General features: G+C 36.9%; 1 protein-coding gene across 1 annotated transcript in view; it reads right to left on the reverse strand.

The window, feature by feature from the left end:
* The window catches only part of LOC123799258 (uncharacterized), a 490,917-nt gene that overhangs the window by 37,566 nt on the left and 428,748 nt on the right, over window positions 1-24,603 (reverse strand). The window contains exon 7 of the mRNA XM_087861914.1: window positions 13,778-13,983. The gene's annotated coding sequence lies outside the window, so the exon portion shown is untranslated. The remainder of the gene's footprint in view (window positions 1-13,777; window positions 13,984-24,603) is intronic.

Consider the following 24,603-nt stretch of genomic DNA (forward strand, 5'->3'; position numbering starts at 1 on the left):
TTTAGATAAAAATGTCATCTGCCTCCCTCAAAATGGGAAATTCAATCATACAAATGACTGTACAAATGACTGTGGAGGCTGGTTCTCCATTTCCAATGTGGTGTCACTTAGAATGAGATGTTCTTCAGCAGCTGTTGTGCATTATTACGGAGGCTGAAAGCCCATTCCTCCAATCACGGCAAAGGACACCCAAAGCTGCTGTTCTCTCCCTCAAACAAATCACTCCAGGCTGTAAAATCTTAATTGTCAACAGCAACCAAGAGAGCAGACTGCATTGGGGAAATCCAGGGCACCCAGCTTGCAGTATGGGCCAGAAACACAAAATAGGAGCAGAGACTTGCTGTGTGGTCTGGGGACAAGTAAGTACCTCTCCCAGCTGTGACATCCTCTGTGAGGTTAAGGTATAGAGGGCCTGAGAGCCCTAAGAGGGAAAAGGACCACAAAGCTTAGTAAAGCTGGCTTCAAACAAATTTCCACTCCTGCATTCCAGCTGAATATTTCCTTGGGATTATTGCTCTTCTCTGTTCCGTAGTTTTCTTTAGGTAAATTCAAAACATGTTTTAAAGACCCTCCCTTTTAGTAGATGCAGCTTAAAGACAACTTTACTTTATGAAATACCCATATTATACAGCCTCATGATTGGAGGGGAAAAGGCTAATTATTAAAGACATCTGCCAAGGAACAACTGCATGGGAATGTATAACCAATATCTGCTATCCCCATTAAGAATGGGAGTAATAAATTAAAGTGCACTAGCTTCCTCATTTGGCATCCACAAAGATGGTGAAAGGTGCCTATTTGGGTGCCTATTTGGAGCCAGGCCTCAGTGTAAGGAATTTTCATATACATGATCTCCTATAGTCCTAGAAAATCTTGTTAGATAAAAATTATAAGTTCCATTTTTATAGGTAAGAATACTGAAGCTAACAATATTTTAAATGACCAAGTTTCTAGGCAGAGAGTGAGTGAACTAGAATTTGACCTGTCTAGCTCTATGCTTTTTTCTTTACATATTTCAATTTCGGGTATGTGACTTCAAGAAAGTAGATTTAAGTAAACTTTTCCCACTGTGGGCCTGATCAATTTTAAGAGTAAGTACTATGTGGGAATATTGTGCCTGGGGGAGCAAATTACTAATGCCTCAAGTAATAAAAATTTCTCTACTATTTTTCCACCCCTACAACCTTCTCTTCCTTTTTCCTATTTTTTTTTTTTTTTAAGATTTTATTTATTTATTTGACAGAGAGACAGTCAGCGAGAGAGGGAACACAAGCAGGGGGAGTGGGAGAGGAAGAAGCAGGTTCCCAGCCGAGGAGCCCGATGTGGGACTCGATCCCGGAACGCCGGGATCACGCTCTGAGCCGGAGGCAGACGCTTAACGACTGCGCTACCCAGGCGCCCCCCTTTTTCCTATTTCTATAAGCATGAGAATTTGCAATAAAATAAAACAGTAATTCTAGGAATTCTATGTTCCTCTAAAAAAGTGGCAACCCAGGAGAACCCATATAATTTCTTCCTTCATCAAAATCACCCTTCCTGGGGTGCCTGGGTGGCACAGTTCGTTAAGCAACCAACTCTTGGTTTCTGCTCAGGTCATGATCTCAGGGTTGTGAGATCGAACCCTGTGTCACGCTGAGCGTGGAGTCTGCTTGGAATTCTCTCTCCCTCTCCCCCTTCCACTCGTGCTCTCTCTCTCTCTCTCTCAAAATAAATAAATCTTAAAAAATAAATAAAAGTCACCATTCCAAAAAAACAAATACAAAACAAACCACCAAACAAAAAACCCAGATAGGATGAACAGACACACAGACACACACACACACACCTCTCAGAAAAATTCTGCATGTGTCTCTTAGCCTGGCTGGTGAACTTAATGGAAAGAAATTATTGGTCTTCGATTTCATCAAGAACTGAGGAACTCATATGGGAAGTGAATGGTGGTTTGGCTGGCTTGGCCACTGCTCAAATTGATGGGGTGTATCTGAGGGTTTGTCCTGAGGTTGCCCAGGGTTTAGAGAGCCAAGGGATAAAGGAAGCCAACCAACACTGTGCAGGAGATGTGGGACAGGGTCAGAGGCTGGACTGAAGCTGAAAATGCAAAGCCAAGAGGTTAGCGTCTGGTGGAAGCAGAAATCTAGGTAAGAGGAAGTCCAAACAAGAGCGAGGACAATCACCATAACAGCTTTGAATATGTAAATATTTCCACTTTGGGATGGCCCGATTTTTAAAGTATCCCACATGTAAGGTGGGTAGATGTGGTAGAATGCACAAGTACCTAGGATGGAGACTCACAGAAATGATCCATAAAATATATGTGGGCTTTATTGTTATCATTGTTGTTATACGACCTTAGGTCAGCACTTCCCAATCCAAACAACTAACAGCTCCATTCTTTCCCCTAGAGAATGCATTTGTTCTTTTTCTTCTATGAGGATAATCTTCCTGATGCACACACGTCATTGAACTTCAATCTTCCATGTTTTCTTATCTCCCTTTTCTTGACATGTTTTCTATTATCTACATTATTCTGAATGTAACTTGAATGTATTCACATTACCTACTTAGTTCTATAGTCATTCATCTGCCTCCTGTTCACAAAATTCCCTGAAAAAAGATTTACAGTCTGTGGAAACGGTGCATTATTACCTGTAAAGTAAAATGGAGACACTCAGAACATCAGCATCCAGATAATTCTTCAGCCATGAAACCCATGGGAACCTGCTCTCTTATAAAAATATTCCCCTCTATTGTTACACATAGAATAATCTGGTACATAAAGAGCTCTCTTAGAAATTAAATATGCACTATTATAAACTTGCTTTGCAACACCTATATAAGGGACATTGTGATTCAACCTTGAATAATAAAACGCTGAAGTACAAAACATTGTTGAGCCTGCTGTTGTGCTCAAAATAAAACTGACGCAATTGTTAAGCTAAAATTCAGAAAGTAGATTGTCACCATCTAAAAGTGGCTTGGGTTGGAATGGGAACCCTCTCAAAGTGTTTGCCTGACTCTGCAGCCCTCCCTAGGGAAGAGTAGCACTTGGAGCTATTTTTCCTCAGTCAATGCACTCATACTCTGTCAAGATGAAAAAAAAAATTATTTGAATACATGTATCCTGAAAGGAATATCACTGAAGCAGAGGAACAGTCTGTCAATCCCTCTATTCCCTCTGTGCATACTTCTTCAGAGAATTAGAGAGGTGTCAAGACCATAGGGTCTGCAACCAGGTTGATTTCAGCAAATCTCTGAACCAACTCTAAGTCCACTTGGGGGCAGAAATACAGAGGGTGATATTTTCTGCCCCCCATAGAGGACAGAGCTATAGCTCTGGAGCATGCTTTCATAGAATGTCTCAAATCAATACCATGTAAGTCACACTCTAAATTTCCTGAGGACTAAAATGTACCTGAGAACAGGTTGCCAGCATATTGAGCCAGAATTCAAAAATTTCTTCTTTTGAATCCAGAAAATCTCCTGAGGTCGCTTCACTACATCACAATACAGTTCCCTTAGTGGGCTCACGGTGGTTGGGCTGGTTAAGGGAAAATCTGAATGCAATCTCCCCTAAAATATCTGCTCGAGGCTGAGAGACTCTAACTTAGTATTTGTTGTGTTTGCAGATCTTTTTTTGGTCTCTTATGGTTTGGAAATGGGAATGCACAGCTGCAGTGTGGCAATCAAAGTGGGGGAGGTGATCACTTACATTCTAACATACAGAGACTTCCTAGTCAAGGTTACTTATAAATCAAATAGATGTCATTTCATAAACACCCCCAAACAACTGTACTCCATTACCGAAATAGGAAGCAGTGCTGTTAATGGGTATCTAAGGACTGAAATCAATTTAACTTACAGGCACTCAGCTGCTACAACAGTTGTGAACATGTCTGAATGTTAATAAACACTGATTAGTATTAATACCATACAAGACTTTAAATGTGGCTGGCATAAAATTCTCAATCTAATGAACAGATAAGCCTGTTGACAAAGATTTATTCCCTATTCCCTTGTCTAAAGAAATTTTCCATTGGTTTGACAATATTACCACCAGTTTCACAAAAATATTACAGCATTTCTTCAGTTTTAGATACTGTAACACTCTCATGAAAAGAGAGAACGTTGAAGACTCGCTTGTCACTCAGAGACAACACCGAAATGATACAAAGCAAACCCAGAAGCACCAAGTGGAATGTGAAAATTAGGAGGAAAGACAGTGAAGATATGCAGACAGTGGTAACACACACAGCTGGGGAATGAGGGGCTGCTCCTTAGAGGAGAAGTTGACAGCAGCCATGACCTGCGTAACGAGCGATAATGCTGGGACATGTTCCACTCTTGTTTCCTTTCAGCTTGAGTATAAAGGAGCAAAATGACGGGAAGTGAAACATATCAACTGGAATTGCAAAGATGTCTGATTTTAGCAAGTTTCATGTGACCCCTGAACTCTGACTTCCTTCTATTTTCTCACTCACCATTATTTGCCTTCACTGCCCCAAGACGTGAAACCACTGGACTCAGAATGGATAATGTTAGGATTAATATGAACCAGTGGGTTTTACTTGAATAATATTTGTTATCCAGTATAGCTGTACACATATTTAATAGATGTATTTAGGTATAATTGACAAAAATTATATATATTTAAGGTGTATTACTTGATGTTTTGACATATGTATATATTGTGAAATGATCATCACAATCAAGCCAAGTAACACACCCATCACCTCACATAGTTAACCATACTTTTCTTTTCCTTTTTTTAAATGGTGAGAACACTTAAGCAAATTTCAAGTATACAATACACTATTGTTAGCTATAGTCACCATGCTCTACAGTAGGTCTCCAGAACTGATTCATCACAAAGGTGACACTGCAGTGCAATGGAGGAAAGGATTATCTTTTCAAGAACTGGTGTTGGGTAAATTAGATATCCATATGGAAGGTAAAAAAAAAAAAAAATCTGTAACCCCTTCCCAACCATATACAAACAGAAAATTCTAAGAGGGCTGCAGATACAAATGTGAAAGGTGAAAGTTTCTTGAAGAAAACAGAATATCTTCATGACTGTGACTCGGGCAACAATTCCTAAACAAAACATACCAAGCATTTAACTGTATAAAGAAGACAACTGACAGATTGGACTGTAAGACTAAAAAACCGTGTTCCAAAGGACACCAATTTAGGAGTACAACTACAGCCCACGGTGTGAGGAAAGATATCTGTAATACAGAAAAGCAACCAAAAACCTGGGGACAGGTTATGTAAAGAATCATGCAAATCAATAAGAAAAGGACAGACAATACAAAAATGAGCTTTTACTTGGACAGAGAATATCCAAATAGCTAATAAACACATAAGCATGTATTTAACTTCACTGGCCACACACACAAAAAAAACGCCACACCAAATTAAATAAAGCAAACTTGTCAAAAGTATGTTTTTTGTCACCTTTGGAGACATTTAATAATTTAATGTTCTTTCTCCCATGTCCTTCTGTTAGTACAATATGGCCCGCTGTAACAGGTAGGTCTTGCGTTAGTCTGCACGTGGGTAAGGAAAGCTGCACTTATCTTCTTCACTCATGTGTATAATCATTGCCCCCCCAACCAATATGTCGACTCAAAGTCTATTCTACTTCAACACCACCTCCATTCCTTATTGTATTTGTAGCGAGAATTCTGGTTCTAAACATTAACACAATTAATCATTGGCCGCATTCTATAATAAAAACAAAATTATTTCAGAATCAGTATACTTATACTACTATCGGTAACAAGCCAAGTAAAATCCCACATTTCTTTGCCTTTCTGCATGCATATACTGTGTGCATACAATGTAGTGTGTTCAGGCCTTACTTGAATTGATTCATTTTTGTGCTTATATTATAAATTTGATATTCACAAATTTAGGTTCATTTTTTTTTTGCTTATATTCAATTTTAGGGTTTTTTTTTCCTTGATCTAATTTTATTGTTTTAAATGAGTAAAATGATGACTTGGTTCAAAAGTAAAACTGACGTTAAAAGATATACTCAGAAGGGGTCACTGTGTTCTATATCCCTTCCATTCTGTTCTCATCCATCACTTGCAGGTAATCAGTTTTATTAGTTTCTAATTTACACACACACACACACACACACACACACACACACACACACACATTTATTTTCCCTCATTTACTTGAATGAAAGACAAGCGAAATATTCAGGTGAGATTTTCTAGCAGTTTTCTTGGCTTGTGAGTGCAAATTTATTTGTAAGAGAGGAAAAAGAAAAGTTCTGATTTTTCTGATAAGCATGACAACTGACTTAAAAGATCAAAAGCTTATTGAAAATAAAATCTATATGCAGAGAACTGTGTCCTTCTGCACCAACGTTCCAAATATAAAAGCGTAATAGGGAATATAATTGTTAGATCAGAACTGTGATAAACCTGTTTTTTTCCACTATTTCCCTGTTTTTTCTTTCTTTTCTTCCTCCAACCTTTCTCCTTTCTTTCTTCCAGACCTTTATTTTTTTACTCATATATGTATATGCACACATAAAAACATATAGTATTATTTTCTTTACTTTTTATATAACAATACTGAAGTTATATAATAGTAGATTGTACTTCAATTTGCTTTTTTCACTTAATGATATATCTTGGTAAACTCTCCCTGACCATGATCCACCTCATTTTTTAAAACTTGCTCCATGCAATATTTCATAGTAATGCGCACACCATGCATTCCATCTATCTGATGGATATTTGGTGGTTTGTAGTTTTTCACTACTAAAAAAATACCTCAAACATTATTGTTCTTGTCTCTTTGTGCACATTTGTGAGTATTTTTCTAGAATAGATACCTGGAAATGGACTTTCTAGATCATAGGTAAAATCAAAAGATTTTACTAGATAATACAAAACTGTCCTCTAATAAAAGCTTGGTCACTATATACCAAGAACGCAAGAGAATTTGTTTCCCTCACACTCTTGCCCTCAGCTGATACTGACCTCATTTTCTGCAAATAAGATAGAAAACATATTATATCTATTTACTTTAATATGCATTGCTCTCACATCTAAAGGAGTAGACTGTTCTAGGGACGCCTGGTTGGCTCTGTCGGTTAAGCATACCACTCGGCTCAGGTTGTAATCTCATGGGTGGTGGGATCCAACCCAGTGTCAGTCTCTATGCTCAGCAGGGAGTCTGTCTGAAGATTCTCTCCCTCTGCCCCTCCCCCTGCTCTCTCTCAAAAAAATACATAAATCTTTAAAAAAAAAAAAAGGAGTGGACTGTTTTAAATTACGTTTATTAGCCATTCATGTATTTTCTTCTTTGTAATGCTTGTTCTCTTTATGCATTTTAATGTTTGAATGTTTCTCTTTTTTTTAATGATTTGTAAGAATTTATTATATCATTTTCATATTGATTGTCTGGGGTTATTTGTTACTCATCTTTTAACTTTAAGATGTCATTTCAACTTTCAAAAGTTTTCAACTGTAACTCAAGTCCTTAATTTCTTTCTTTATGGCTTCTGGATTTGGGGTATTATTTGAGAAAGTCTCCACTCCAATTTTATAAAAATATTCTCTATATTTGCTTTTAATATTTTTGTAGGTTCTTATTTTATATAGACATACCTTATTCATAAGAATTTCTATTGGCATATGGAGTTAAAGTAGTAATCTAACCTTTTCATATTTCCAAATGGATAACTAGTTGATCCAACTGTTACTAAATAACCTAACCTTTACTCACTCATTTAGAACAGCTTCCTTATCTTATTCTAAATACCCATAGACACTTGGATTTGTTTCAGAACTCTCAATTCTGTTCCACTGATATATTTTTAAATAGCTCCTCAAATACCACACTATTTTAATTGCCATCTAACGTAATATTATTTTGGAGTATGTCCTCCACTTGTTCTCAGTTTGTGAGCTTCAAAATTCCTTGTAGGCAATTTGATCAAACTTGCTAATTTTGTTATTTAAATACTATATACTGTTATTTATTTTTCTGAGAGAAGTTGACATCTATTAAAATTGTCGTGTTATTGATTTTTCTTTGTAAACTTACAAGTTTACATATCAGTAACATACTGATGTCAACATACTTCAAATTTGTCCTTTCAGATACATACAGTTTCCTAACTATTATGACTTCTTGGAGGATAACTTCTTGCTAAACTGAAATATCACTCTCTCTTTTTCTTTCAAATCTATTGTTACATTTTTCTTTGTATAGCATTTGTCTGAAATACGTTTTTTCACTTTATTTTTTAAATTTGTCATTTTGTTTTAAATTTGTCTCTTGTAAATACCATATAGTAGGATTTTTTTTTCTATAAACCTGGAGTACCTTATTTGGAATTTAACTCATTCATATTTTTGGCATTACATGTAAGCTTTTTCCTTTTACCTTGTGTTATTTTTCTATTGACCATTTTTATCACTTCTTTTTTCATTTTCCTACCACTTATCAGCTGGACTGAATTTTTATTTTCTCCTCTAATATTTCAGTTAATAATCTGGAAGTCAGTCGTATTGATTCTAGTCTTCTAGAAGTTGTTTTTCTGTATTTAATGGGCAACATTATTATTATTACTATTATTATTATCATTTTGTATTATTACTACTCTGGGATAACTTTTTATGTATCTTCAGTTTTATGCCTTCTCTCTCTTTCAGTCTCTTTCTTCCCATACTCTTTCTCTTCTTTTTCTTTGCATTGTAGGATATTTCCTAAACTTGATCTTCTGGATCACTAATTTTGTTTCAGTCTCATTCATTTTATTATTAAGCCTTCCTCCTGACTTTTTCAAATTGTAACAATCATGTTTTTGATTTAAAATAAGCTTTTTGTATTATTTTAAAAAACATTCTTTTCTTACAGATATAGGATCTATAATCTTGCATCTTTCTGAGAATACTGGTAAGGTTTTTTTTTAAATTCAATTAGCCAACATACAGTACATCATTAGTTTCAGATGCAAAGTTCAGTAATCCATTCAGTTGCATGTAACGCTCAATGCTCGTCACATCACGTGCCCTCCTTAACGCCCATCACCCTGTTACCCTTTCCCCCACCCACCTCCCCTCTAGCCACCCTCAGTTTCTTTCCCATAGTAAAGAGTCTCTCATGGTTTGTCTCCTCCTCTAATTTCTTCCCATTCCATTTTCCCTCCCTTCCCTATATAAGCTGTTTCTTATATTCCACATATGAATGAAACCATATGAGAATTATCTTTCTCTGACTGAATTATTTCACTCAGCATAATACCCTCCAGTTCCATCCACGTCAATGTAATTGGTAAGATTTCATCCTTTTGATGGCTGAGTAATATTCCATTACATATATATACTACACGTTCTTTATCCATTCATCTGTCAATGGATATCTCGGTTCTTGCCATAGCTTGGCTACTGTGGATATTGCTGGTATAAACACTGGAGATCAGGTGCCCCTTTGGATCACTACATTTGTATCTTTGGGGTAAATACCTAGCAGTGCAATTGCTGGGTCTATATTTAGCTTCTTGCCATACTATTTTCCAGAGTGACTGTACCAGCTTGCATTCCTACTAACAATGTAAGAGGGTTTCCCTTTCTCCAAACAACAAATGTTGCTAAGATTTTTCTTTACATTTCTTTTCCGTCCTCTGAATTATCTCTGCTTTCTCAGAAGCTGTTTGTTCTCTTCATTCCTCTCGGTCCTTCTTGTTCATGCATTTGGTATCCCTGGTTATCAGGGCACTTCAACGACTGAAAAAACTCGGTCAAATAAAAGGTAGTACACATTCATTTTCTATTGCTACATAACAAATTACCACAGATTTAGCAGCTGAAAACAACACAAATGTATTATCTCATAGTTTCCACAGGTCAGGAATCAGCATCGGTCAGCTGGGTCTTCTATTCAGGGTTCCACCAGGCTGAAATGAAGATCCAGAGCTGGAGTCTCATCTGACATTCAGGGTCTTCTTTCTTGCTCACTGGTTGTTGGCAGAATTCAGTTCCTTGAGGCTGTAGAACCGAAGTCCTTGTTTCCTTGGTGACTTTCTGTAGGGCCACTGTCACCTCCTAGACGCTCACCATAAGCAGGTGACCACATGATTTTTTTCTTCTTCAATGACAGCAGGAAAATACCTCTGCTACTATAAACTTCCCTGACTTCTTTTGCAGGTTCACCTGATAATTCTAGGCCTATTCAGTGCAATGGTCCTTTTTTATTAAGTTAAAGTCAAATTATTAGTAACCTAATCAAGGGAGCAAAATCCCATTATATTCATAGGTCCTACCCACATGCAAAGGAAAGAGCTTAGGGATGTGTACACGACAGGGTGGAAAACTTGGGTGCCATCTTAGAATTCTGCCTATCACAAGTGGCATGAGTTTCTTTTTGTAAGTCTAGATCTTTTTCCCCTACAGGCTCATCATTTCTTTTATAGGATGATGAACTGAAAACTCTAGCAAAGTGAATTGGGGGTGAAGGCATGCTGGCTGGCTGGTTTTACAAGTTATTTAAAATAAGGAAGCTTTACATTAGGAATGAAGGTCCTTAGGATGTTTTATTCCAGGATAAAGGAGCTTTTTCTATTGGATATTCAGTAACCATAAAGTCTGTTCTCCATCTCTTAATTCTCTACCCTCGATGAAGAACCTTCTCCAGTAGTTCACTTTGTTTATCACGTAGGTCTTAGGTTTTAACCTAAGATCAAGTGTTGCTACAGCCTACTGCTGAGGCTGAGTTGGGAATCGCACTGGCCCTGGTGTTCTTTATCCATCTCTTTATTTAATATTTCTAATAGCTGCCCCAAGACCCACTACTGAACTTGCTATTTACATAGTTAGAGCCTGAAGTTTCTCTGGATGTGTCATTACCTTTAAAGTTGTTATTGTTGTTGTTGTTGTTGGTGGTGGTGGTGGTGGTGGTGGTGGTGTGTATGTGAGGCTACTTTTTCCTCCATTTTTGTCCTATCTGCTTTCTATATGCCAGGAATTTCCCACAATTTTTTATCTGCTGATAGCACAATTTTTAGATTTGCTTTCTTATGCTGCTAAGGATTTATTCATTGTAAAATATATTTTCTTTTGCTAAAAAGGATTTAAGGTAGGAAGAGAAATAAATACATGTGCTCATTCCATTATTTTACTCTCATTTCTATTCTGATTCTTTTAACTTCATGTCAAGATTTTTTGCCATTAGGGTCAACTGTCTACAAGCAGATGATTTAATCAACTCTCAAGCTGATATCCTCACCTAATTTTTGTTCTTCCCTTCTTAGTTCCCTAATAAAGAGAACAGAGAGAAGGCAATTATGAAAATCAAATACCACTTTTCCTTCTGTGTTCATCCACTGTGGGAAAAAACTGATTTTGGTTGAAATTTCTGGCTAAAATGAAGGCCCTGCAGTATTAGATTTCCTCCCCACCTGAATACCCAATACATGGATAACAGAAGCACTGTAATAACCTTCAAGTGACTAGAATATTTCGATGAAATAGGCTTATTCAATAAACCATCAAAAGCAAAAATAAAGTAGAATCAAGTTGGTAACCTCTCTTAGGGAACTAAGATGGAAGTACTGACAGAGCACATCACAGAGAATAATGAAGTTTCCTAACTGGATTACAAAGTGCAGAATGTCTTATCAACAGATAACATGGCATAGTTTAGCCCATGATTTAAGGGAAAGACTTTTAAAAATCAGGTTTTGAAAGGGACATGAAAGTATTTAGATCAAACAACATATATGACTTATAAATACATACAAATATATACACAATTTGCTTATCCAACTCACAGAACAAGATGGTCAGTTTGAACTAAATTTATAGTAGACTTGTATGCTAAATGCATATGAGAGACCAGAGCATAAATTCAAACCCTGAGAGAGTAATAGTAACTGACATAAAGGACAGAGGAGAGCTGTGTTACATGTTCTTTCAGCAGAAAGCATAGTAAAGGGAATCAAAGGATAAATGTTTCAGAGAAATCCAAGTCTTGCAAAATGGACCAGGTGAAAAGAATATTAATTCTAATATACAAGGCAAGCATTCAAGGGTGAAGGACTAGAGACTGTAATCCATCCTTTTCTACGCCAGATTGAGTGCCACCCATACCATGCCAGGAAAACATTCTATTTAGGGCCATGAACTCAGTGGAAAATTGAGTAGCATCTATAAATTCTATTCACTCCCTTTTCCAGATCATTAAAGGCATTAAACTAGACCAGACCCAACACAGACCCTTGCAACACCCGACTACACATTGCCCTAGACTTAATTATGCTATTATTAATCATTTGCCCATTGTTTATAATCACCCAAGCATTTTTAATATAACTAGATTCTTATTCAAGTCTGTTTTAAATTAATTTTGCAAATAAAATTTGGAGGGCTCACATAAAATGATAGATTGACACCTACATCCATCAATTACACAGCATTCTCCCTTTCCTCCCTGGGACTTTTTATGGTAGGATGTACCCTCCCCACAGATCTAAGCTTTATGTTAGACACAGCTCCTCTGTCTAGTTGTTTACAATTTTTCTCTTTCAGTACCTGCACCATAACTTTTGAATCTGTTGACATAAGAACAACCAGATGATAGTCACCCGAATCACACCTGTTTCTTAAAAACTGATTACACATCTGTTTTGTTCTGTATTCACTTTTCCACCTACCATGTTCTTATCTTTGTTTTCAGCAATATGCCCTAGTTCTCCATGGAAGTGACCAATTGATATATTTTTTTAACACCATTTAGGTCCTTTTATGCTTGGATATGTGTCACATCCATTGCCATTTTGGATTTATTAAATAAATGTCTTATAACTTTCTCAGACTACATTTTGAAAAGAGCTGTTTTTCATATTTTTTTCTACAGACTCAAAAACATTCCATATCTTCCTTTTTAAATAAGGTATGCACCTCTGCATTTATTACTGCTTTTATTTTTCTGGACTCTATTCTTCTCTAGTTCTTTGTCTCTTTCCCTATTTTTAACTAATAAAATCTAAGTTTCATATGCACATACTTTAGAATCAAATAGTTCTACAAGGTTTGTAATGAAAGGTAATACTCTTCCATCCCCACCCTAGCATTTACCTCTCCAAGAAACAACCAACTTAAACTCTGTTAAATATTTTGGTATTTACCTCCATAACTCGAAACAATGTACTTGAATGTTTACCATTCATTTTTATTTTAGACATTAATGTCTTCCCACTATGGAAGATAAAGGTTTTGCTCCTTTTCCTTCCATATTCCTACCATGCATGTGTTCCCTTTCCCTTATCTCATCCTTCCAATATGATTATATCATAATTTTAATCAGGTTAATACCAGAGTTTATTTTATTATGATTATGTAAAAGTTAGCTCTAGCAGAAGTAATGATAGGGGCGCCTGGGTGGCACAGCGGTTAAGCGTCTGCCTTCGGCTCAGGGCGTGATTCCGGCGTTATGGGATCGAGCCCCACATCAGGCTCTTCCGCTATGAGCCTGCTTCTTCCTCTCCCACTCCCCCTGCTTGTGTTCCCTCTTTCACTGGCTGTCTCTATCTCTGTCGAATAAATAAATAAAATCTTAAAAAAAAAAAAAAGAAGTAACGATAATCTCTAATGACTTCTTTCTTGTATAACTTCTTGTTTTCTCTGGAATTAATGATTGTCTTAATTTTTTGTTTTCTTGATTTTTTAATTTGCTTCCCACTAATTCAGCCCCTAACTTCTCACCAATTGTCAAAAGCTCCCTTAAAGACTGTGAGATTCATTAGCATTACCTCCATTTTATCTTCCTAATGAAGAGCCTTACAGAGCCTCTGCCTTCTTCCAATCTGAAATGGTAGTACTCCAGGTCTAATGGACAGCTCTCATCCTGGGATCTTCTTTCACCACCATTCTGGCATTCTTTTAGTCTCCTCTTTCATTCACTCTCCTGGTCTTTGTCCTGTGTTTTTTCTCTTTCTTAACTTAATCTCCAAGAGTCCTGAAAATACAGAAACGGGAGGTGATGTTCTGTGGGAGCCGTGTGTTCTGAAGATGCTTTACACTGCTCTAACATATTATTGGCTGGGAACAGAAATCTAAATTGGGACCAAATTCTTTCAGATTGTCTATCAACCTCTAGAGCTTCCAATGTTACTTTTGGAAAGTCTGAAGTATTCTGAGTCTAGCTTCTTTAGTATTTGACCAGTTTTTTTTCCCCTTTCTCTTTGTTTCTTGTTGTGCCCTATGTTCCGAAATTTCACAGTAACAAACCTCAGTATAGTTATCTTTTCATCCATATGTGCTTTATACTTGGTGCACCCTTTCAGTCTAGAAATTAAGTTGTGTAATTCTAGGAATTTCTTCCCCAATTACTTTGTTGATGATTTCTTCCTTTCTATTTTTCTTTCTTCCCTCTTTCAGGAATTCCAATTATTTGAATATTAAGCTTAATTATATATACATATATATTTACACACGCATTTGTGACAACATGGATGGAACTAGAGGGTATTATGCTAAGTGAAATAAGTCAGATAAAGACAAATACCATCTGATTCCACTTACATGTGGAATCTAAAAAACAAAACAAATGAACAAATAAACAAAAAACAGACTCTTAAATACAGAGGGAAAAAATGATGGTTGCCAGAGGGGAGATAGGTGGGAGGATGGGTGAAGTAAATAACAGGGACTGAGAGGTACAAACTTTGGTTATGAAATGATTAAGTCACGGAAATGGAAAGTACAGCAGAGGGAATATAGTCAATAATATAATACTGTCGCATGGTGATACTTGATGACCACTTGTGATAAGCACTGAGTAATGTATATAATCAAACAAATATATTGTACAACTGAAATTAATAAAACATTGTATGTTAATTACCCTTCAAAAAAGTTACTTTACTAAGATTTTCTTCGAGTCACATTGTATAGTAAGAGATTGATTTCTCTTGATGGTTTTATTTATTTTTTTAAAGATTTTATTTATTTGTCAGAGAGAGAGAGAGAGCACACAAGCAGGGGGAGTGGCAGACAGAGGGAGACACACACTCTCCACTGACCACAGAGCCCGATGTGGGACTCAATCCCACATGACCCTGGGATCATGACCTGAGCCAAAGGCAGATGCTTAACCGACTAAGCCACGAAGGCATCCCTCTTGATGGTTTTAAAATGAACAATGTGTTTGATCATTTTCCTACTGCAGTAATATTTAATATTAAAAGTAATTCCTGGCAGCTTATTTTCTTAACTCCCACACACAACATGAGATATATTTCTACATATGTTGAGAACTTTCTAAATTTATTTCCTCTTTCCAAAATGCAGTATTAGTAGAGGTGTTTATTAATGTTGCCTCTCTCTTCCCTCTAAAGGTCAAAGCTCGGGGTGCCTGGGTGGCACAGCGGTTAAGCGTCTGCCTTCGGCTCAGGGCGTGATCCCGGCGTTCTGGGTTCGAGCCCCACATCAGGCTCCTCTGCTATGAGCCTGCTTCTTCCTCTCCCACTCCCCCTGCTTGTGTTCCCTCTATTGCTGGCTGTCTCTATCTGTTAAATAAATAAATAAAATCTTTAAAAAAAATAAATAAATAAAAATAAAGGTCAAAGCTCACTAGATCTGGCTAGTGGGCATCTGTCCCAAATGCTGGTGATCCAACCACAGACTATGTGACCTCCTTAAAAAAAAAAAAAAAAAAAACAGCCGGGCTGATAAGATTCCTCTCCCTTGAATCTGGAATTGGGAAACCAAGAAACTGAATCAGTTAGCAGTGACAATGAAAGAAAAGTAAGAACAGAGAGGCCTTGATGACCCATGCTAAGAAAGTCAAAGTTAGGGGCACCTGGGTGGCTCAGTCGGTTAAGCTTCTGCCCTTCGGTTCAGGGCATGATCCTGAGGTCCTGGGATGGAGCCCCTTGTCGAGCTTCCTGCTCAGTGGGGAGTCTGCTTCTCCCTCTCCCACTGCCCCTCCCCCTGCTTGTTCTCTCTCTCTCAAATAAATAAAATCTTTAAAAAAAAAAAAGTCAAAGTTATGGGAGGAAAAACTGTAAACAAAACCAAGAAAAGCAAAATCAAGTTGATTGCTACACCAAGGTAGTATTCCTTCTCCTGTTCCCCTTTTCAGGGAATGGCACCATCTTAGAAGAAATGGCACAATTCTTAGAAGAAAACATAAGTGTATATTTTTGTGACCTTGAATTAGGCAATGGTTTCTTAGATATAACACCCACCACACAAGTCATCAAATAAAAAATAAGTAAAATGGATTTCATAAAGATTTTAAATTTCTGTGCCTCAAAGGATACTATCAAAAAAAGTGAAGTGACAGTCCACAGAATGGGAGAAAATATTTGCAAATCACATCGAAAAAGCATCTAGTATCCATAATAAATAAAGAACTACTGCAACTCAACAATAAAAAAAATTAACAGGCAAAGGATTTGAATCCACGTTTCTCCAATGAAGACATACAAATGTCAGACAAGCATGTGAAAAGATGTCCAATACTGTATGTCATTAGGGAAATGCAAAACAATGAGATATACTTAGCATCTACTAGGATAGCCATAACGAGACAAAACAAAAAAAGGAAAATAACTGCGGGTGAGGATATGGAGAAATTAGAACCTGCATACCTTGCTGGTAGGAATGTAAAATGGTGTAGCCACTTTGCAAAATAGTTCAGCAGTTCCTCAAAATAATTAAACAAAGAGTTTCCATTTGACCCAGCAATTCCACTCCTATGTATATACCCAAGATATCTGAAAACATATGTCCATAAAAACTTTGTACACTAATGTCCATAGTAGCTAAAAAGTGGAAACAACCTAGATATCCATCATTTGATGAATGAATAAACAAATGTGGTATATCCACACAATGAAATAGATTTATCCAGAAAAAGGAATGAGATATTCATGCTATAGCATGAATAAACCTTGAAAAAATTACACTAAATGAAAGAAACCTGACACAAAAGACCATATATTGTAGGATTCCATTTATATAAAATGCCAAAAATAGGCAAATCCATAGAGACAGGAAGTAGACTGGTGGTTGCAGGGGCTGGAGTAGATGAGGAATAGAGAGTGACTGTTACTGGGTAGCAGATTTCTTTGTGGGTTAATGTAAATGTTTTGGAATTAAACAGTGGTGATGGTTGCACACCTATGTGAATATACTAGAAAATCACTGATTATATACCTTGAAAGAGTGAATATGGGTGTATGAATTATATCTCAATAAAAGAAAAGTACAAATTACAAGAACATTAAAATATTCCAGTATAAGGGCATTATTAGTTTTCTCAATCTGGGCTATAGTTTTCTTTTCAATTCTTTATTAAATGTTTTAATTAGCTTTGAATGAAAGACAACTATTGATAATTTTCTGTAAAACAAAGCTAAGATGAAAAACTTAGAATAATTTAGGTCATTTTGTGCTTGGTCATTTTGTACTTCCAATGTGACCACTGTATATATGAAGATATTTGCTCCATAACCTGTTGCCTTCCCAGATTTCAGACCTGTTCTCATGATGTCTTGCTATAGTGTAGTTCCTATCTCTTGATTTCCCCAGAATGCCTCTGTAGCTAAAATAACCCTCATTTAAATGGGCTGACATGGTTGAGTTACTGAACCTTGTAGTCACACAAACACGTTAAGAACAAGAATTTATGGAATACTACTCAGCCGTCAAAAAAATGAAATCTTGCCATTTGCAATGGCATAAATGGAACTAGTGGGTGTTATGCTAGAAATAAGTCAATCAGAGAAAGACAATTATATGATCTTGCTGATATGTGGAATTTAAGAAACTGATGAATCACTGAACTCTACCTCTGAAACCAATAATACATTATATGTTAATTAAATTTAAATAAAAATAAATTGGAAAAAGAAGAACAAGCATTTACCTTCTGTTTTGCAACTTTTTTCACTTGATCATATAGTGTGAAAAATCTCTTCAATTTCAATACACATATATATGGATCATTTAAATGACGACATAGTGCTCCACTGTGTGACTAAAACAAAGTCTGACCAGTCTTCTACGATTACGCTTTTAAAGGCAGGGCACCTGGGTGGCTCAGTTGGTTAAGTGTCTGACTCTTGATTTTGGCTCAGATCATGATCTCAGGGTGGTGAGATTGAGTCCAGTGTTGGGCTCTGCACCAGGTGTAGAGCCTGCTTAGGATTCTCTCTCTCCCTCTCCCTCTCCCACCCCCTCGTCTCTCTAAAACAAAACAAAACACAAAAACAAACAAAAAAACAAAAATCCCTTGCCTACTTTTTCCCATTTATTTTTTTATTGAATCCCAAACAGGTTTTTGATTAGACAAACCCTGAAAATTTTCTTTGGAGAAAACAAAAACCTAAAAAGATGAAAGACCCATAATGATTAAAATTAACATTTTGACATTTTACTTTTATATGGGGGCTATAATATGGTTGAACATGGAAGAGAATTCTATCAAAGAGAACTAAAGTCATAGAGTTCATGTCATACAGCCTGTGTCCTAACTGGTATTTAAAAAAAATATGGAGCCAATAACAGCTCTCTAATCTCCCAGGTTTGGCAGAAGAGTGTGCTCTTAGAAGCTAGATTTTAAAACTTGGATAATAATTACCCTTAATGAGGATCCTTCTTTTGCAAGTATATGTTTGAGAAGTGCTTTACCAAAATGTCTTATTCCCTTAATTTTGTCTTTAACTTACTTTTCAGTTAGCCCTAATCCAGCTATGGGAAATTGGACTCAGGTAAGTATGGATGGTAGTAGAATTATTTTTCTTTCTTAACTTGCTCATCTCATCATTAAGCTTCGAAGTATAATAGATTCTAATGGCTCAGTACTTGATTGGCCAAACTGCTTTTTCCAGATAAACTGGATTTTCAGGGTTATATATATTTAGGAAGAAAAATGGCAGAGGAAAGTGTGTGGCCAATAAGGACAGAACGATGAGCCTAATGAAAGGGTTGGCTGAATGCTCTCTAGTAACTCCTTAAACTGAGATTTCTTGACCTAGTCATTCAAGAGAAAATCCAAAACCTTCTTTTCACCCAAATTCTCACTTACAAAATGGATTTGGATATTCCATCTGTAGGATTAATATTTTTAAAAAATCATTCCCTTAGTCATTCCCAATGAATTATTTTTAACCTGGCTTAGAGCAGGGAATTAATTCCAAGCTTTATAGTAAATGTATTTTGGAATGTCTAGGTGTGTGGAAGCAAAGCTCTGCTCAAGGGCATGCCAGTTTTTTTTTTTTTTTTAAGATTTTATTTATTTATTCGACAGAGATAGAGACAGCCAGCAAGAGAGGGAACACAAGCAGGGGGAGTGGGAGAGGAAGAAGCAGGCTCATAGCGGAGGAGCCTGATGTGGGGCTCGAACCCAGAACGCTGGGATCACGCCCTGAGCCGAAGGCAGACGCTTAACCGCTGTGCCACCCAGGCGCCCCCATGCCAGTTTTCTAGTAGCTGCTACACATGACTTAAAATATTAAGAAAAGTGATTCTGATTTTTCTTCTGATGTTCTCCCAACCTGATTTTGTATCTTGGTCTTTTTCATTCACAATCAACTCTTTGACACACCACTGAGCCAAGTTAGGATCCTAGACTTTTCTGGGAAGATTTGCTAGTTCGTTGTTGTAGGGGTTGTTCTTGTGTTTTAAGTACACAAAGATTTGTAGTTGGAATTTCTTTCTTCCTCCGTATTGAAGAAGCATGTTGAGGCTGCTAAGTGACTGGGGAAGGAAAGTACATTCATATTCGTTGTGTGCCTGTACTTGTCTGCCTAGATGCACTGAGCCTACTGGTATCATAACAAGGTTTATTGTTGGCATCTTTGCCATCTGCATGCTTTTCACACTCATGCTGATTGCTTTTCTCAGCTTCACATTTCAGCCTTCATTTCACATTGGCAATGCAAAGATGTGAGTCACTGTGGCTTAACAGTGTGAATAATAGCCCCTCAAATAGGATCTTTGGGTACTCTCTGCTTGAGCAGGGACTCTCCTTGCCACAATGGACATGCAGCCTATGCCCTGTGTGAAGTCAAAAAAACAGTTTGAAAAACAGAGAGGTTAGATTTAGTATCTTGGCTGTCCTCTTTTAATTGGGGTTGTGACTTCATAAGAAGAATGTTCTTGGCCTGGTGGTCTGTAAGTCAGGGCAGCTTTGCTGTCATTTTGAAAAATTCAATTGAGTTTAATACCAAGTGTTTAATTCAACACACTGACTGAGCCCTCAATCTGTCCTAGGCACAATGTGGGCACAGACAAGATCTCTGCCTTGTGTTTATTCAGCTGACCAGGTGAACTCTTGCCTGAGTTACAGACTTCTCTAGCTGTTCCTTCTTCTCATTCATGGTTGCCTTGGGGACAGTGAGGTGGTCTATAGGAGCTGTTTGGAGGTCCTAGGGGACAAATAAAAAGGATGTATACATCAGATTATAGATAGTTAACTTGGCTCTCTTTTCAAAATGTTTTCCACTATTTCTGAAGCAGGGGAGCAATTATCTAAGCTCTTTCATCTGAAAGCTCTAGTGCTCCACATTTATAGTATGCATGGGAGTCCAAAATTCCTGAAGTTAAACTATATCAGTGTCACTTGCAGTTAAATGATTTTATACATAGCGAGTCCTTTCTTCCTCAGATCCTGTCATTTTGCATACAGATAATTTCTGTGGGAAACATTTGCAATATTCAAAATCATCTTTTGGCCTTCATAAATCCTGTAGGTACATTTCTGATGCGCAAGTATCACTTCTCCAGAATTTGCAAGTATCACAAAGGCTTAACATTTTCTTCCAAAATGCACCTTTGCTTTGTTTTATAATACATTGAAATCCTTTATTTTAGTAGGTGAGTTAAGCCCACTTACATTTATGAATAAAGATGCATCTGATCTGAGGAGTATAATGTGTCTTATGTGAATGTGTATTTCAACATGTAATCTGTTCTCTTTGCTCTTTTAAAACTTAAAGAAAAATGTTTGATATTTACAAAAGTTTGCTTTTATGTTTCATAGCAGCCTTTATATTAATATCTTAGATATGTCTAGCCTCCCTTTTTCTTATCAACTTCTATTCATGAAAACTTTACCGTCAATGCTTTGACTGCCATCATTTCCTTCTACAACAATCAATGAGATTTTTCTACTTCCTTTCTTGACCCTTTTTCCTCATATTTGTTTTAGTTTTATTATTTGTATTTGTCAAAAAATTTAACATTTTATGCTATTCTTCCACTCTTCTCATCTTGTTTTAATCTTAGATCTTCAGTTAAATATTTTCAAAGTGCACCACTAGTCCTTTTGCTGAAGTTTCTCTAATATTTTTTAGTTAAATTAAACTCATTCCCTATCGATTCTTTAAGAAGAGTTTTAGAGTTCTGTATTTTTCTAGTTAACTATTTTTGCACAATGAACTTCCCCCAAACCTAGTGACTTTAAAAAAAAATCATGTTAGGGGCGCCTGGGTGGCTCAGTTGGTTAGATGTCTGCCTTCGGCTCAGGTCATGATCCCCGGTCCAGGGATTGAGCCCCTCATTGGGCACCCTGCTCAGCGGGGTGTCTGCTTCTCCCTCTGCCCCCCACCCCCTCACTTATGCTTGTCCTCTCTCCCTCTGAAATAAATTATTAAATCTTAAAAAAAAAAAGAAACAAAAGGAAGAGGGAGATAGGTTTAATAAATTAATAAATTAATAAAATCACGTTATTTTATCTCATGATTTTTTGAACCAAGGATTCAGATGGAGCTTGGCTGGGTGATTCTGCTGCTCCATGCAATACTGACTGATGTCACTATGTGGTATTCAGCTGGCATATGTGCTAGTCTTGATGGTCCAAGATGGCTTCACTCATATGACTAATGCCTTGGCAGGGATGACTGGGAGGCTGGGCTCAGCCTCTTTCTCTCCATGTAGTCTCAAGGCCTCTTCAGCGCTTCATGTGGTCTTCCCAGTAGGGCAGTGGACTACTTACATTGTAGCTTTAGGGCTAGTAGGAATAGTTTTTCCAGAGATAGGAAGTGGAAACTCTCAATATCTTAAGGCCTGAACCTAAAAACTGACACAGCATGACTTCCACAATATTCTATTGGCCAAAGTAGTCATGGAGCCCAGATTCTCAGGGAGGGAACTTAGAATTTAGAACTCACTGGAAGGAGTGTCAAAACAATTTGTGACCATCTTAAATCCACTGTAAGTATTTTCTGAACTAATGCATTTAAAAATAATGTTTTATAGCCTTGAAAACTAGCTGGATTTAAAATCTTTGGTTCATTTTCCTGAAGTGTCTCGAAACTGTTTCTCCACTACTGCCTTACTTTGTTTATTGTTATTGAGAACTTTGATGCCAATTTTATTTTCTTTTGTAAGTGACCTGAGAACCCAGAGGGTATTTATTTTTTAAGATCAAGGAATTTTACTGATCCAACCCTTGTTGACTAACCTGGGACAATTTCCCCCAGTATAGAGTGGATTCTTTTATATGTAGATTCACGATTTTTTTTCTTTCAAAAAACTTCTTGAATTATACCTTTAAATATAGTTCTATTCTATTGTGTTATATTTCCTCTTTTGGAACTTCACCTAAACTTTGGGTCTTCTTTTCCTGAATTACTTTTCTTTGCTCCTTTTTTGTCTCTGCCTTAATTTTTTTAAAATTTCTTGGCTCTTTTAATATCTATTCTCTGAGACCCTTACTGTACTTGGTCCTATACATTTTCTCTGAGCATCTTATAATCTAGTCTTCATCATCAAAATGATTTTGTCTTTTAAAAAAATTTTTCCTGAGTTTGCTCAGATCCTATATCATATTTTCCTATTACTTGTTCATTTCTATTCTGAATTTTTAATTTCTGATTTGTGGTGTTCATTCACATCTGCGATTGTTTTTGTGATTATACTCAGTTCATCACAGGATTTTTGTTTCATTTTTTATTTTCCTTCATTCTGTGTTTTAGTGTTTTGAGCTGCAGTAAAGTTTTGAGTGTCAACTTTTTTTCACATAACTTTGCACGTATCCTAAGTTATTTTTCATGATTATTTGTATTGTGTTTTCTGGGTCCAGAAATAATAAGCAATCCAATAGCAAGTAAGAAGGGATTTGGTGGCTTACTTTGTTTCTTAGTCCAAGATTACCTTCTTTTGTTGATAACAGAAAGCTCCCTTAATAAATTTTGCTTTAAAAAATATTACTTCTAATTTTTATCTTACTTTAAAGGTCCTTGTATTGAGCACTTCCTTCTTTGCCTTACCATCAACCTAGTAAGAGACACCACCTCTTTCTCAACCAGAAACAGTGCTTTCCCAAGACTGACACCTCTCGCTTAATACACTTTCCCAAACCCTTTTTCTTTTTTTTCCCCCCCAACCCCTTTCTTTTCCCTAATGTTCAGGTTACAGATTTGCTGTTAGGATTTTGCTATGCAAGTAGAATTCTCACCTTTTTTAGGTGAACTCCATTCTCCACATGATCCCTTTCACATGATCCCCGCCATATGATTTTAAGGTGAACTTCTCCTCCACATGATCCCTTCCTGACCACTAAATCTTCTGTGTGATTTGGAATTGATGGTGCTTACCTTGGATATTTGTTTCTTATGTCAACTGAAGTTTATATTATTCTGTCTCCTATTATGATATAGATATGGGCTACAGGTAATTTTTACTGTTGCACTCAATGCTTTTATTATAAAGGATGCACAGTAAGAATCCAAAATAAATAACTACCATTTTCCCTTTCTCTCTCTCTCCCTCAGACACACACACACATACCTACATACACACACACACACAAATACTCTTTTCTGAAAGTTCTTCTCCTTGAAGAGTCTGTTGCATCCAAACTGCTTTCTTTTGTCTTCTTGTTGTAATCTGTCATGTTGGAAGTTCTCAACCAATGACTGGTTGTCCTCTGAAGCTTTTAGCTTTCTGTATGCAAACAATCACTTAACTGCCTCATTTTCAGTGTCCCTATTCTAGATACCGTTACCGTTTCTTTTATTCTCTTCAAAGAAGCATTTTGCTGCAGCAGGACAGCATCAGGTACCTGGCTACACAGAGCTGGGGAGAAAATAGGGGCTCTAACTGCTTCTTAAACAGACTCTTACGTAGACCTTCTTATTTTCAGAATTCCCCTTACTCTCACTTCTAGAGGTACCCAGTGCTACCTATTTCTGAGGCTTTTAGGGATTCCGTGGTATAAATCAGATTGTTTCTCTGCTTTCCTCACAGCTGGCTGAAGATATAGTTTCTTCACATCTGCCCTGGTATTTAACACTTACTTACCTACTTTCTGGCTTCCAAAATGTTGTTGCTGTTTTTCTCCTAAACTGTTCTCTAATGTCCTTATAGGTGTATGTCTTTTTAAATCCCATCACTGTAGGGGCGCCTGGGTGGCACAGCGGTTAAGCGTCTGCCTTCGGCTCAGGGCACGATCCCGGTGTTATGGGATCGAGCCCCACATCAGGCTCCTCTGCCATGAGCCTGCTTCTTCCTCTCCCACTCCCCCTGCTTGTCTTCCCTCTCTCGCTGGCTGTCTCTATCTCTGTCAAATAAATAAATAAAATCTTTAAAAAAATAAAAACAAAAATAAAAAAAATAATAAATC

The sequence above is a fragment of the Ursus americanus genome, chromosome 5 (assembly GCF_024610735.1).
Source record: "Ursus americanus isolate L20-20 chromosome 5, mUrsAme1.1.p, whole genome shotgun sequence".
Classification (NCBI taxonomy): domain Eukaryota; kingdom Metazoa; phylum Chordata; class Mammalia; order Carnivora; family Ursidae; genus Ursus; species Ursus americanus.